Source organism: Panthera tigris, chromosome C1 (genome assembly GCF_018350195.1).
Source record: "Panthera tigris isolate Pti1 chromosome C1, P.tigris_Pti1_mat1.1, whole genome shotgun sequence".
Classification (NCBI taxonomy): Eukaryota; Metazoa; Chordata; class Mammalia; order Carnivora; family Felidae; genus Panthera; species Panthera tigris.
In genome coordinates, this window is record NC_056667.1 from 75,201,763 (window position 1) to 75,218,067 (window position 16,305).

General features: G+C 41.1%; 1 protein-coding gene and 1 pseudogene across 4 annotated transcripts in view; one reads left to right on the plus strand and one right to left on the minus strand.

Moving 5' to 3' along the window:
• LRRC8B (leucine rich repeat containing 8 VRAC subunit B) overlaps positions 1-5,880 on the plus strand; it is a 91,311-nt gene extending 85,431 nt beyond the window's left edge. For 3 of the 4 annotated variants that reach the window (XR_006221674.1, XR_006221676.1, XR_006221677.1), the window contains 2 exons: positions 785-871; positions 5,702-5,880. The gene's annotated coding sequence lies outside the window, so the exon portion shown is untranslated. Of the gene's footprint in view, positions 1-65; positions 265-784; positions 872-5,701 lie in introns of those variants that run through there. The other variant, XR_006221675.1, reaches the window with a different exon arrangement.
• A 2,904-nt stretch (positions 5,881-8,784) lies between these two features.
• On the minus strand, positions 8,785-9,848 carry LOC102949239 (annotated as a pseudogene).
• Between the last annotated feature and the right edge of the window lie 6,457 nt (positions 9,849-16,305).

Below are 16,305 nucleotides of genomic sequence, written 5' to 3' on the forward strand. Positions count from 1 at the left end.
GTAGAAAGTATATAAAATTCCTAAAACTCTAATAAAAACTGATTTCTTGATGTTTTGTTTTCCAGGTTTAAAGGACCCCCCTTTCCCCTCTCCTTTCAGCTATCTGTAACTTACCACAATTTGGTACATTGTCTTTACAACAAAGGTTAAAACATTTATCTTTTTCTCCCAGAGAAAAAGAGTTCAAAAACTCTTGTTAAATATTCTTATTTGTCATGACAAGGTATGTATTTGCATAAGCTCAATAGGAATCTGTTCTTGTAACAGGACACCCAATACTCATAGCCTCTGTTTCTTTGATCCACAGTTGACAAAAGACAATATACTTCACCGTGGTAAGGGCCTAATTGCTTCTATTAAAAATAACAACACTTTAGTTGAGCAACCTTTTCACAGTGTGCTCTTGGGGAATGAAAACATTAAACATCACGAACCTTACAACCTGTAGATTTCGTCTATTAGAAAAGACATCTCCAAAAAGACTCCATTCGGTCTCATTGGCAAGACTCCCAACAAGTACAATTTAACCAATCCTTGTGCCAGAAAATTCCAAGAAATAGACTCCTAGATTCACATGTCACATTTAAAAAACAAAACAAAACACCAAATCCTGAACAGACCTATACATACCAACTGATGACCTAAAAATAAAAATTCCAGGAATTGAAGCACATGAAAGCCGAAAGAGACAGCTTTCCCAGGATGAGCCCACCAGGCCTGTATACCATTTTTTCACTGTTGCTTCTACCTTATTTGTTTGTTTCCCCCCTCCTCTTTCTCTTAGAGAAACGATATTCTTATCCACATTTCTCAGTCTACTGTAAAAAGAAGAAACCTCTCTGACTGTTAGACCTGTCACCAAAAAACTCTGGTATGTTCACCGTGTCAGAGACCCCTGGGTCTTGCCTATAACTAATTTCTCTTTCATCCCAAATGCTACTATTGATTATACCCACAAGCCTATAAATGTTACCTATTGGGTTATTACAACCAGGTGTTCCCATACCTGCTTCAACCTTTCCCCAGTCATATCTGTACTAGCTCAACTGAACACGTTATAAAAAGAGTTGCCTACAATGACTCCATTTTTGTACTTCGTAATCAATCTTGTTAAAAAATGAAACTGTACTGTCGCTTCTGTTTTGCCAAAATTAATGTAAGGTTTTACTTCCTTAGATCTGCTCTATCACTTTGAAAATTACTGAACCTTTAGTTAATGAATATTCCATCATTCTTCACAATTTCTTAGATTAATGCCTTATGTCCATGATGTTTACAAAATATTACTTTTCCTAATTGCTCTTTTTATGCTTATCATCTTGCTAAGGTCACTCTAAAACCTCTACAAGCATCTAATTATGCACTCCACAAATTGATTCATCTGAAACTCCAGGTGGCTTCATAAAGCCCCAGATGAATAAACTGCCTGAGAACCATTTCCTGACTACCCGCTTGTTGCTCAAATGTGGCCAGATCCTAATGACAGTGACACCTTAAAACAACCATCAATGATTAAAAATTCTCCCCAACATCAGACATGACTTCCTGGGACAGGTCCATCCCAGCAATGAGGGACTAAGTTATCTATGGTTGAAAAAGTTAACGTCCCATTTATTCTGTGACTAAGAGCTCCACGTTTGTCAAGACAGTTTTTCCTTTGGTTTTATTTCCTGTGAGTGCCTTTTCTCTGTGTATCTTTTTGCATTTTCTTTTAAGTTTGCATCATGTCCATATGTCAGCTATTCAAAAATCACTTTAAAAATTGTTAGTGATGTTGGGGAGCACCTGGCTGGCCCAGTCGGTGGAACATGCAACTCTTGATCTAGGGGTTGTGAGTTCAAACCCCACATGAGGTAATAGAGAAATTACTTAGAAATAAAACCTTTTAAAAAATATTTGTGATGTTGGAATACATTCTTGATTTATATACCCTACAAACAATTTTGGAGTATACCCTCCAAAACTTTCTAGTATATGAACAAGGGAAATTGTGGCTCTTAAAACTGAAAGCCACTGTTAATAGCCTTAATAGCCAGAAGAAGAGATTCTAACCCTGTGGACTCCTTGCCATAGAATATTTGCAAGTTCCTTAAGTTCCTTAAGATTTGTAAAGTAACCATTTGTCACCAATAACGGTAACAATGTTTATGGAGATCTTACCAAGTGTCAAGCACCGTGCTATGTACATTTCACACATTTCGAGTTAATTTTCACGAAAACCTAATTACATAATAGAAAACTAAATCTCAGAAAGTTTCCTAGCTAGCAAGTGACAGAGCTGAGATTCAAATCTGTTACAGGTTTATTATAAGGGGCATATGACTTAGAAGGATTGAGCACATCAGTGCATTTAAAGTGCTTAGAACAGTATTGCTTGCAGTAACTCTCTCCACTCAGTACGAACACTAAGATTCTGGCATCAGGGAGGAATTTTGTAAGTTAGAGATACGACTGAGTCTGCAAAACTACACGAAGTTATTTAGATGAACTGAAATGTGTCCCAGTTATTCTGTGACTAAGAGTTCTACGTTTAGCAAGACAGTTTTCCCTTTGTTTTTATTTCCTATGAGTGTCGTTTCTCAGAAGATCTCCTGCCACCAGTTCGAAGTGATTTGTGACCCCCTCTACCACCACCATTTTTATGCTTTTTCTATCATAAAGATTCTTAGCATAAAATCAGAGGAAGGTAACATTTTAAAGTGCAGCCATCAGGATGACCACCCACACAAGCACAAGTTTTGCTATTGGATCTTTCCTTTGTGGGTTTTCTTCTGTTTTGTTTCTACCTAAGGGAGATAAGAACAGGTGAAGTGGAGATGCCATTTTCCATTCCTAGTGCATAAAGACAGTCTGAGATCCTCTGTTTCCATTGTGTATAAAAATAGCGACCACATAACTGCCTGCTATATAAAACAAAGGAACAAGTAATATCTGAGCCTGACTGACTGAAAACACACCATGTTTCTGTAGTTGAATGTCAGGCACATAAAAACATAAAGCAAGAGAAAAAAGTACCTCCCTTTTGCCGCCAGAACCACACTGTCCAGTATGATAGTCACTAGCCATGTGTGGCTATTAAGCTCTTGGATTGCAGCTAGTTTTAATTGAGATGTTAATTGAGTTATTTAGTTGAGGTATAAGATGCACACTGGATTTCTAAGAATTAGTTAAAAACAGAATAAAATACGTCAATATTTTTATGTGGATTACTTGTGGAAAGGATAATACTTTGGGTTAAATAATACCATTAAAATCCATTTTATTGCTTTTCATTTTTTAAAATGTATACTAGAAAACATAAAATTAACTATGTAGCTTGCATTATATTTGTACTTGGGAGCACTGCTCTCGATTGAAGTCTTAACTTTGCCTTAAGTCTCTAGTACCTTAGAAATATTAATATACATTATTAGTAATATATAACATAAACATATTAATATCGAAGGTGGCTACATTCGAATCTAGAAATAAGTACATTTATTATGTACCTGCTAAGAGTACAAAGATTCATAGTACAGAATTCTCGTCCTTAAAAGCAAGTGAACTAAGATTCATTGAGTCCTACTATGAGCCAGGCCCTGGGCAACCTTGCAAGCTAGATATTATCATTTCCACTATACAGCTCAACTCCAGCTTCACAGCCTTCTCTATCTGGGAGCCAGAAAGCTTCTTGCCACCAAAATGAGCATAGGCACTGAGTTCTTCTCTGCACCCTTAGTCATAAATACCCTTCTTCTAACTCTGGCCTGTATGTCTCAGTCTTTTGGGGCTACTGTAACCAAACACCATAGACGCGGTGGTTTCTACGCACCAAACAATTTTTTCTTACAGTTGTGGGGACTGGAAAACCCAAGATCTGGTGCCAGCATGATTAGGTTCTAGTGAGGGCCCTCTTCTGGGTTGCAGATTCCTGACTTCTTGCTATGTTCCCACCTGGTGGAAGGAGCAGGAAGCTCTTGGGATCTCTTTTACAAGGGCATTAATCCCATGTGAGAGGGCTCCACCCTCATGACCTAATCACCTTCCAAAGGCCCCACCTCCTAATACCATCACATTGATGATTAAGATTTCAACCTATCAATTTGGGGAGGGGTGTGGATACAAACATTCAGACTATAGCGCTATGTAACTTTCCCCCAAATGGGTGGGTGGATGTGTGCTTTCTGTATTGTATGTTCCAGTGACCAGACCTTTCTTTACCTTTAAATTTGTGAAATTTGCAATCCCGCATTAGGTAATTAACTGCAAGGAGATAATAATGATAATAGTGTCCAGGCTAGGAAAGCACAGAACCTTTACTTCTCAAAATGATTTACTTCTCAGTCATCTTGGTTTCTCACCACATGGCATCACCAGAGGTTACTCTGATTTTTCTTGAAGACAAAAGCTATCATTCTTTTAGATCGAGTTCATCTGATAAGTTCTACTGTTTGCTGAGTCACATGTTTTCATTGTGTCTGTTTGGATTTCCAACTAGTGTCTCAAACTTCACGTGCCCCAAACTGAGTTCCCGAGGTGCCATCCCTCCCCACCTGTTTCCCCTTACGCTATTCTCAGTCTCAGAAGATCAATACTCCACTCTTTCCGGCAGCCAGGCTAAAAAACTGGGGAGTTGGCCTTCGCTCTCTTATTTCACACCCACATGTAATCTGCCAGCCTTGGCAGCTCTCCCTTCAAAGTAACGTATAGCTACGCTTCAAGCACTTCTCACCACCAAATGCCAATTGCCCTGGTCCAATCCATCATGGGGCCTCCCTTCAGTTACAGCAACGGCGGCCCGACTTTGTCCCCGCTCAGTGTGCTCTCCACATAGCAGCCAGAGTTACCATAACACATCTTAGATCGTTTCTCCTCTGCTCAAAACCCTCTGAGAGCACCCGCTGGCGAATCCTCTTTGGTGGCTTTCAAAGCCCCCACACGCACATTTGAGCCATTTTGGACTTCTTGCTATTTCTCAAAAACAGAGGCAGTCTCCAGTTTCAGGGCCCCCCCACAAAATACTCTTCCTCTGCCATCCACCCAGAACACCTTCATAACGTCCTTCAGACCTCTCCTCCACTGCCTCCTCTCTACTGAGGACTTCCTTGACCAGCGTGTTTCACACCTGCAATTGTTCTGCACAAATACTCCCTTCCCTGTTCTGTTTTTTCCCATGACCCTACTGCCGACTACCATACTGTGTCCTCTACTCATTTATCTCCCCCCACAAAGAATTTAAACTCCACAAAAGTGGGGATCCTATTTTATTTATCACTATCTTCCCAGTTCTTTGAACAGTGCCTGCCACAAAATAGATGCTCAACAAGTACTTGCCAGGTGACTGAATGACATTTTCAGATGAGGAAAACGAGGCCCAGAGAAGCTCAGTTGTAGCCCAAGGTCACAGGATTAGTGAGGGCAAGGTCAGGCCTGGGATTTTCCACCTGCGCTCAGTCTACTCTCTCCGTCTGGGTCAGGAGGTAAGAGGGGCAGCCGTGCCTTGGAAGAAGCACACACTGAGGTTCAAATGTGGATTTTGCTGGAAGCGCTGAGCTGAAACAGAAACAACTATTTTGGCAGCATTTTTGACAATCTGTGAGATTAAGGAAAGTAATGTGAAGGTATATGCTGAAGCTTTCCAGCTTTAAGACTGGCTTTAACTATTTTTCTTTCAGCTGTAGCTTTCTGGGGTAATGAATGTACCATATGTCTGTATCTCCAGGTTCTCATACAAATGAGGAAACTAAAAATGCCAGATGATTAAAACAGATTTCTGCTTGTTTCCATGGGAAATCAACTGCTGTGAAACCTTCAGAGATGAGAGAGAGAGTGTGTGTTCAGCTCAAGGCGTTCCCTGGTGAGTGGCTGCACTCTGTCTTCAGCCCAGGCCCCAGCCCACAGGTGAGACACTGTCCCAGGCTGCCCGCTGTGCCGGTGGCTGCGTGAGACTGCCAAGGTCAGCACGTCTTGTCCAAGTGTCCTTTGAGCGTCCACCACCACGGCCTGGCACTGTATTTCCAGGCCCTGCAGTGTCAGGGCCTGGCCAACCGTGCAAGAAAAGGCACCTACTAATGACAAACAGATGCTTAATAATGCAGGTCCCCCAGCCTCAACCTCCCAGTGTGGTCTCAGCGCATGGTAAACCCTCTAGGGAATCTTCTCGTGGTCAGAAGGACGCACCATCAAGGATTCTTGCTGGAAGAGTCACTGTTTCCTACTTGCAACTAGATGGAGCTAATTCAGGGGAGTGGAAGGGGCTCTCTGTAAACACAGCCACGTATGCCCTGGGTGGCGGCACCAAAGAAGTCTCCAGGAGGCCGTGATGGTTACTTGTTCCCGTCTGCCCCAGAATTAGCACCAATTTGCCTAAATGAGACACTGCTGAGAAAAAAAGGCTGCAAAAGAGTCCCATGTTGTCTTGCCACTGGCAATCTCTGGCTTGTCTGGGGAAAATTGGTTCAGGAGCTTACTCTATACTAAGTTGAGAGGGAAAAGATAACCTTTCTCGGCTTTCCTAACCCAGAGTGTAACTCGGGCATGCCAGGGTGAGGCCCAAAGCTGGCTCGTCAGCAGTGATGGAGAATGTAGAGTTTAAATTTGGATTCAGACAGCCCTGAATGCTCACGCCTCTTCTCCAACTTACTAGCTGTGAGAGCTCACAGCACTTGTAGCCAGTTTGAGTCTCTGTAAAGTGGGATGATAATACCTCCACCCCCTCCACGGGGGAGGACAAAATCAGCTAAGTCAAGTAAAAGCACTCACACGGGGTCTGATAGGCAGGGGCTGTGCAGCGCCTGGAGACTTCTCTTTTCTTACCCTCTGTTGCTGGGTTTTACTGCCAACATTGGAAACAGACAGCTTGGTGAGCAACAAGCAGACGGTGACCTCTCTCTTGCCATAACCACCGTCACCAGCACCAGCAGCTTGATTCTTCTCAGAAGTGCTACCAAGGATGTCGACAGTGCAGGGGTCTCCAACTCTTCACATACTCATTTACTTATAACTGCTCAGCCAGGCTTGGCTGTCTTGCTTAGGTAGAATGTTTCTCGGAGAGGCTACGTGGAGGACACTTAGGTTGTCTTCTGCCCAAATAAACCACCAGTAGGACCCCATGGAATTAAGACCACAGGTCATAATGCATTTCAAATGTCTTGCCCTAAGCTCATCAAAATATTTTGACTCCTCTGTCTTCAAATGACTCACAGGCATGATTTCTTAGCACGGGGCCAACCTAACAGGTTCTGTGTAAGCCAGACCATAGGAAGCAGTAGTACCATTTTGTGATCCTGGGGAAGCTTTTAAATCAATCTTTCCATTACAGCCACGATATCCCAAATCATACTCTGGTAACATGCTCTATTTCTGTAGATTCCAGTAATAGCTACTGAATGCCGTCTCTATTCTGTTTCCACCCAACACAGTCCTGATACTGATACTATCTAGACTTGGCACAGGCTCCACAAGTTGAGTGCAAAGTTCTCCACAGGACCGCCCTCCCTTCAGATGCTAGTCACAAGCCCCCCAGGGATTCCCAAGGCCAACCACTCATCGGTCCAGCTGGCTACAAATCTGGAGGTTCCATGACTCCCTCAGGTTTGATAATTCACAAGAATGACTCACAGAACTCAAGAAAGTGCAAAATTATGATTACAGTTGTTTTTGAAGAGAGCTTAGGACAGAACTCAGCTTCTGTGCCCTCTCTCCATGGGGCGAGACTGTGTCTACCCTCTGGGCACTTCTATGAGTTCACCAACTGGGAAGCTCCAATGAGCCTTGATGTCACTGTTTTTACTGGAGTTTCATTATGAAGACAAGATTGATCTTAATTTCTCTCCTCCCCAGTTCCTAGTTCCCCCAACCTGCCCTCCCCTCCAGGTCAATTTGGGCCAAAATCCAACACTCTAATAGCAGGGCTGGCCTTTCTGATGTCCAGCCCGCATTCTGAAGCTTTCTAAAGGCCCACATGAGTCATCTCATTAGCTTAACAAAGACACTTCTATCACTTGGGAAATTCCAAGGGCTCTGTGTACCAGGAACCAGGGACAAAGACCAAATATATTCTTTATTATATAATAATCTCTCATGATTATTTACAAAACATAAGGGCTTCGAGTTGAAGTTTTTTCCTTTGGGCAGTGGGAAATCAAGTGATTTCTTGAGCAGCTACTATGGGCCATAAATAATATACATGCTAAGAGCTGTACTTTTGGAAGATAATTTAGACAATTGCATGGAAGGTGGTCTGGCTGAAGTGAAGACAGGAAATGGGAGACTAGGAAGGAGGCAGTCACCCTTGTGTAGCCATAAAGCGATGAGAGCTAACGTGGGGGAGAACAAGTGGAAATGGAAAATCTGGGGGACATTTGAGAGAGGTTTTGAAGGAAGATTTCAACTTGTCACGTAACTTTTTTTGTTTTCATTTTTATAGAACATCTATTAATCTTTATGTGATTTGACAAAATCTGCATTATTAAAAGATGGGTAATAAAATTTAGGCTTATATCAAATCTGACATATTAAGTTCTATAGTATCTAGAATATTATGTAAGAAATGAGGGGAAAACTGAGGTGGAAACAGGATAAAAGCATCACTATATCTGCAGGTGTGGTCCATAGTGTGCAGCACATAAAAATAATCCTAGAGAAAACGTAATTGACTTACTTGGATGAAGTGTTTTTCCTTTTGGGGAAAGGAAGAGGGGGCAAAGAGGGGCAGGAATTCAAAGGCATAAGCAGAATGGTTTCTCCATTTCAAAATGGTAATTTAGATCATTGCTCTAGGGCACCTTTGAGAAAAAGAACACCTTGACCAGAGCAGGTTCATTGCATAATTCTTTAGTAATATGTACAATTTTCAAGTATTGGAGAGGACCTAAAGAATAATTTTACTTTAACTGTGGCTATCTATTTCTCTTCTCGTCCTCTGGGGGTTGATCTGTTTCAGCATCACATGGACTCTTCTCTACACAGTTTCTAGAAAACCAGATTCTTACTCTTGGAACACCTTCGATAAAGGAATCATCAAGAATTTTATCTCCATACAATCAGGGCTAAAATGAACTCCCCTTTCTGTAGCCTTATTTAAGGCTCTTCAGTGCAGGTGGCTCATGAAGGTTTCAATTCCTTTATTCAGAAGACAGCAGGTACCACTATAATCTTCTATTGCTTTACACTGAACCCTTCTGATTCCTTTATTTGCTTTTTGTTTTAATTGTTCTATTGTACTGGTGACAGCCTCCTCTTATTGGCCACTCTAGCCCATCTCCTTCAGGGACCCCTGACCATGTAAATACCTGTTTAAAGTTCTTCCATCTACTTCCTATTTCATATGGTAAAACAGAGACCTCATCTAGTCAGTAATATTGAATTCGATGTTTAGCCTTTTCTTCAGTCCGTGATTCAATAGAAGTTTTGTTTCTGAGAATTATTTTCATCTGGCTACAAAACGACATCCCAACAGCTATGGTTGTTCCCAAAGCTAATCCCAAGGCAAACAAGCTGCCTACAAGTGCCACTAATTCAAAGGGAATAATTGGAAGGGGGTCTCTCCGGGCTGCCTTCCTCAGTCTTTACCGTGTTCCACCCAAAGGAGAGCCAATTGTAAAGCCATGTAAACACAGTCATAACAAAAATGAAGGCAGCATGAATGCAACCCAGCGGTGTTAAAAGGAGATGCAGGGTGAACAAGGCATGACTTTGGTAACCAAACAGTTGTTGACCCAAGGACAGTGATGGTCCAATTTCATCACACATCTGTTACACCTTCTGTGGCGATGCAACTGTGGTGACTTGTGTGCGTGGCAACACTTTACTATCTTGAGCATTTTCAAGTTTCCACCCCAAAGGGGCAAAGCCAGGACCAATAAACTAGCATGGAGGTCATTATAAAGAATTTTATAATTTATAATTTATCAACATGATAAAATGAAGTCATGCTTCCTCCCATTGTGTGTGAAGACCAAAACCGTGACAGAGTCAATCCTGGCCATGATAGAACGTGCTGCTATGTCACCAGGGCTATGATGGAAACTCAGTGACATAGTCTCTTTCATTCTTGGAGATTTTCAACCTCGATAACTGCTTAGAATGTACCTGGTTTGGTGAGAAAGAATGAATGCGTTCCTACTTTTAGAAAATCACACATCTCCTTGTTCTGTGCCACTTTTCCATGTGCCACAAATTCATGTGTGTTCTGAATTGTCATGCCTTCAAGTCATGGGACGTTAATGCAGTGTATGCCATTTTCACTGTTACACATGCAGAGTTCTGTATCTTAACCAGGAGAATCCAGTATCTTGGTTTGAAACCCAATCTCGGTCTGGTCCCTGGTGCCCACCCCTCGGCCATGTAATTCCAGGGCAACGTGGGCTCACCCAGAACAGGTCTTCTCCTCAGATAACTCTGTCATGGGTACCTCCGTCCAGCGCAAGCAGAAAGCAAATCCTGGTTGTGAGAGGCTAGAAGGCAGGCCAAGCTGCGAGCAGTCTGTCTTTTCACCAGTGCTCTCCATTTTGTCTTCATTACAAAATACAACATGATGACCAGAGAAAACTATGGGAAGAGTTAAACTACTTGCTAAAGAAATCCAAGTAATCTTGATAAACAAACTGGCTTCTTTGCGATGAACAGAGCTTTGTGTTCTGAACATTAAAAACTGACAGAAAGATCTTAATATTTTACCTCCTGAGCAAGCTTCAGCACCTCTGTCCTGATTTTTAATGCCATATTTCTATTATTCTTCTGAACAAAAATGTTGCCTTCTCTTGTCTTCGAATGGCTGACCTATTTCTGCTTTAAAATGAACATTGTCAGTTTTTACTCTTCAAACAGACTTTTGAAATGTGTTCTCTTTTGAGTACAAGGCCCTCCCTCCCCTTGTAGATCACAAATTCATGAAGCAGCTGGGGGACTGTTGGGATGATCCCCTGTATAAATCATGGGGCAGAGAGAACCTGTAACACTGATGTGTTAAAACTGGTTATTTCTTCAGTCATGCAGATTTCGGTAAACAATAAAAGCACTATTTCATAATCTGTGTGTACTCTTTTTTCCATAATGTTAATTAAGACACTGAATCAGTCACATCAGCAGAAGTTCTGCAACAGGCTGGATATTTTACATAAGATTCTCAAGAAAATAATTTCATGGGTTTCAATTGGGGGAAGAAATGATTATTTCATGTATCATGGGTGATATGTTAAATTGAAATAGAAAGGAAAGAGTAAAAAAAAAACATATATACCTTATTCCTGCAAGAAGCACTTAGTAGGCTTACTTTTTAAAAGAAATTATATATCAAGCTGCAAGATGTTGACTTTTAAGAAAACTGGCAACTGGCACTTCCTCATGTTTATCTATTTTTTTTAATTTGAAGGAAACACTCCTCCTTTAACTTAATATTAAAATAATTAAGTTAAAAAATAATTTTTGAACCTCAACCATGTGGGAAACAAAAAAATTCCAAGTGTCAAAAAAAGAGAAGATGTCATTATCTGTTTAATATTAATAAAAATTGACACAATGCACATTTATGATATGTCAGGCAGTTCTAAGACATGTATTAAATCACCTAATCCTCGGAAAGAGGAACCGTTTTGCACTGCTGGTGGAAATGCAAACTGGTGCAGCCCCTCTGGAAAACAGTCTGGAGGTTCCTCAAAAAATTAAAAAAAGAACTACCCTATGACCCAGCAATTGCACTACTAAGTATTTATCCGAAGGATACAGGAGTGCTGTTTTGAAGGGGAACGTGCACCCCAGTGTTGATAGCAGTGCTATGGACAATCACCAAACTATGGAGAGCACCCAAATGTCCATCGAAAGATGAATGGATAAAGAAGATGTGTCATATATATATATGTATATATATATATATATATGAGTATTACTTGGTGATCAAAAAAATGAAATATTGCCATTTGCAACAACGTGGATGGAACTAGAGTGTATAATGCTAAGTGAAATTAGTCAGGGAAAGACAAATAATATAAGTTCACTCACATGTGGAATTTAAGATACAAAATGGATGAGCATAATGGAAGGGAAGCAAAAATAATATAAAAACGGAGCTGGACAAACCATCAGAGACTCTTAAATAAAGAAAAACTGAGGGTTGCTGGAAGGTTTTTAGCGGGGGGATAGGATAATTAGACAAGAGGCATTAAGAAGGACCCTTGTTGGGATGAGCACTGGGTGTTATATGTAAGGGGTGAATCACTGGATTCTACTCCTGAAATAATTGCACTACATGCTAACTAACTTGGATGTAAATTTAAAACAATTAATGAAAAAAAAAAAAAAAAAAAAAAGAGGCGCAGGCTGCTTCCTGTAGGCTCCTCACCAGGCAGCAGCATGCAGTGGTATCTCCTCCAGATCTAGGCTGGGGGACTGAGGTAGGCTCCCCTCCCTGCCTCAGGTAAGGCCTGTAAATCCAGCCTGGAACTGGAGGGACAGAGGAGGAAATTAGGCTGGGAGTAGAAGTGAGGGAAGGAAATGCATGGTTTTCAGATCCTGTGTCCCCTCGTGTGAGAAAAGGCAGCCTCTGGGAAGGAGGTGCTGTTCTGTTTTGGGTGACAGATGAAGGCCTTGGGGTTGGGGTGCCTGACTGGCCGACCCAAGAAAGGAAACGGGGAGAGAAAGGAAACAAGGAGGAGGAATGATCAGTTTGCTGTAGAAGTTCACTCCTGCTCCATCGTTCTTTCTTCTGTCCTTGAGGAAACTTCTAGAAAGACATTGTATGTTTTCTGTGGATCAAAAATGTCTTCTTCACAGATTCCAGAGAGTCTGCCATTATAGACTGAATTTACATTAGATCTGTTCCCTTCTATATTAAAAATCATAGACAAATGTTTCTAAGGGGGAGGCACAGATATTTAGAAACTATAGTATAATTTAATTTCTATGTTGTTTTTTTTAGCCATTTGAGGATGGAGCTGTACCCAAAGTGGTTGGGGGTGGTCAGTGCTGAGGAGGGTGAAACAAGTTTCTCTCCAGTCTTCCTTAACTTTGGGTTTTGTGGCTTTCCTGAAGGTTCTTCTAGGTACCCCAAACAGCAGTCAAACAAACAGAAAGATTTTATTTCAAGGACTAATGTGCCCAGCGCAGAACTGGCTACTGGAAGATTAAAAAAAAAAAAAAAAAAAGAAAGAAAAAAAAATGCCTAATCCTCACAACACATATCAAGTACTATAGTTATGCTCACTTATTTATGAAGCAATTGAAGCTCAGAGAGGCTAAGCAACTTATCCAAGTTTTCACAGCTATGGCAGGAAAAACATGGTTAATTACTATAAGAGTTTTCAGAAAAGAAAGTGTTAGAGAAGCTTAAGGAAAAAGGGTTCGGACAGGACATTTAAAGACTGATGTAATTTGGAGGGAAGTGAGAGAGAAATGAGAAGGTGCTGGAAAGATATGTACAAAACAGAGGAGGTGGTAAAGAGCTGTAAAGCCACTGAAGGCATGTGCAAATTTGCGGGTCCCCTCAGCGTCAACAAGTGCAACATTTAGGAAAGTGATTTTGCCTGAAAAGTTGGGTCTGTAAGAATTCCACCATATACGTTTTTAAAGAGCAGTGCCAGTTAAAATGAAGGTAAATCCAAATCCTTTTAGTTAAGGAGTTAAAACAATTCCGTGCAGCCATGTGGGATCCCAGAAAGATCAGAAGATGGATTTGTGTTGACTTCTCTGGAACCTCTAGATTCACTCTAGATGTGAGGAGCAGACAGGCAGGAATCTCCACTCACCTCTTGGCTCTTCAAGGCCTTAACAGGACGAGAGAAAAGTACTCACCAATCTGCACAAAAGTTGTTCGGCCAAGACCATGCTGACTCCCTCATTTGCCTGTGGAAATGGTGACGGGGCACGAAGAGGTGTGTTTTGCTCTTGCGTCTGAAATTTGTACCATATCACTCGTCTTCAGAACACTGAACAGATGTAACCTTGCAGAGACTTTTATGTGAACTTTGCTGTCGCTGGTTTTCAGAAATCTTTTGGGGTGTCAGAGCCTGGGCAGCGATCAACAAATGCTCTATAGTAAATTATTTCCTCACCATTCTGAGAAAGATAGTCCTTTCCCCTTCAAGCATTCAGAAATTCCCTTGTCTTCCTACCTCCCATGCTCCCTGGGAGACTGGAGAGGATGAGGGACCAGTCTGAAAAGCATTGTGATGTGACTGTTGGTCTAGACAGGGTCACAATGTGCCCCTCTGGGGACTGTGGCAACTGTGGGTGACTTGAGGGCTGATCATGAAAGATCATGAAAGACTCCCGATCATGAAAGACTTAAGTTTGTCCCAGCAAAGAACTGATAACATCACTTCAAAATATTGTTGCTTTTACCTCCTTCTCTGGATACAAACATAAAGAGAAACACTCGACATCTATTGTGGATTTGTTTTAGATTATTAGAAGATTTTTCAAATGCATCTTATGTTAGGAGTTCAAGACAAATCAAAACCTTACACAGAAGATCTTATGGTGGCTTAACTGCAACATCTCCCTTCTCAAAACGGGCTACATTGTATCTCCCTTCTCTGTCGACATGGGCTGATGATGGACGTAATTCACCCTTAATGGTCCTGAGATATATTCTTCACAGAAAAATGATGAAGAGCATTATATGTAGGAAGATAACAATCTAGAGATAAAAATCCAAAGAAGTAAGAAAAGTGATGTTGATTTCTTTTAAGCATTCTAGAAAAAAATCACATTTTCTAGCAGTTAAAAAAAAAACAAAACTGCTATTATAAAGCAGAAAGGGAGCATAGGTTTTAGAGTCAGGTTCCCTGAATTCTGTTCTTGGCTCTACTTATTGCTGCTTACCAGCAGCATGACCTTAGGCAAGTGACATTACCTATCTGTGGCTCAGCCTCCCCATCTGTGAAATGGGGACATTGAGAGTACCTACTTCATAGTGTCGTCACATGGATTAGTGAAATAATACATGTGATATTCTTAAACCATGCCTGGCATGGAGTGCTCAGCAAAGCTTAATTTACTGCCCTATTTGTGGCTTTCAAATCACTGTAGCAAGTTATCAGGTTACCACGTAGGATTTCCAGATTGGGTTCCCAAAGTCCCTAAAAACACTTTCAGTCAGAAATTATGTGTTTCAAAGCAGTTTATCAGAAGCATTGTTACAGAAAGCATAATTTTGAGTCATGGTTTAGCCAGTGAAATCAACAGTTCATGTGGCATGACATCAGATCAGACTGTTGTCAGAAGCATTTTAGAAGCTGAAGAATATTGGGGACGTTCAAGAAATCTGGATGTTTTCGGTCTCCTACATAAGGCCACAGTGGTTTTCATGTTGTGGTTAAAACGATCCTCCCCTTGGTCACATGAAGAAATTTATCTTATCTGAACTCAAGCCTCTTTCCACATTGCTTTTGGGAGCAATCAGTGCGATTACCTCAGAAGTTTCCCCGACCTCACCTCACCCCCAGATACATGTCCATTGTTTACTATAAGATGGCATTTCCTTTTCATAGAGGATTAACTTTTAAATTTCTTTTAAAAAACAAGCTAGACTGCAAAATATCTTCTAATCATTTTAATGAAATGTTCTCATGCTGGACAGAATTCATGGTGCCTTTCTTTGAAATTCCATAATCACAGCGCATCACTTCTAATAGCCCTCTGCCGAACGTTCCTCAGAAACAAGGATGGATAACTGTAAATGCTACAACAGGCTTAGAGAAGCATTCAGAGGAGAGAATAGTCACAAGACCAGGGATGATTCAGGGAGGGAGAACACCTAAGGATATAAAGTTATTCTGCCAATGTCCAATTCACAGGGAGGAAAAAGCCAGTTATTGTCAGAATTGTGAAGGATCTGAGACTTGATCCCTTGTAAGCTCAAAGAAATTAGCCTGCCATGGTTTCTTGGAGGGCGGTAGAAGACAGGAAACCCCTGGATCAGATAAAAGTTTATTACTCAGCAAAAGCAGCAGCCAGAGTATTCACATTTTTGTGTCAGTTCCTGGAGTTCCTAACATAGTAATGACAGGTTGTGTTATAGGAGAGGAACCATGAGCTTAGGGGATGTGCACGTTTTCTAATGAGTGTAAGCATGCCTGCCTCTTGCTCTGAAGAGAAAGTGTCTTTATTATACTGGACAATAGGTATGCTTGCCTTTTGCTCCAGATGGTGACATTTCCTCTATCTTCAAAGGCTGTTCACTCTACAAGTACCCTTGAACTTGAGTCTGGAAGAAAAAGCAGTCAGTGCCTTGCTTACAAGATGTGCAGAATTACTAGAGACCCATAGAGAATTGTCTTGCAACAGTTCTTAATAAACAAATTATTTTATGCTAGCACTTTGAGTACT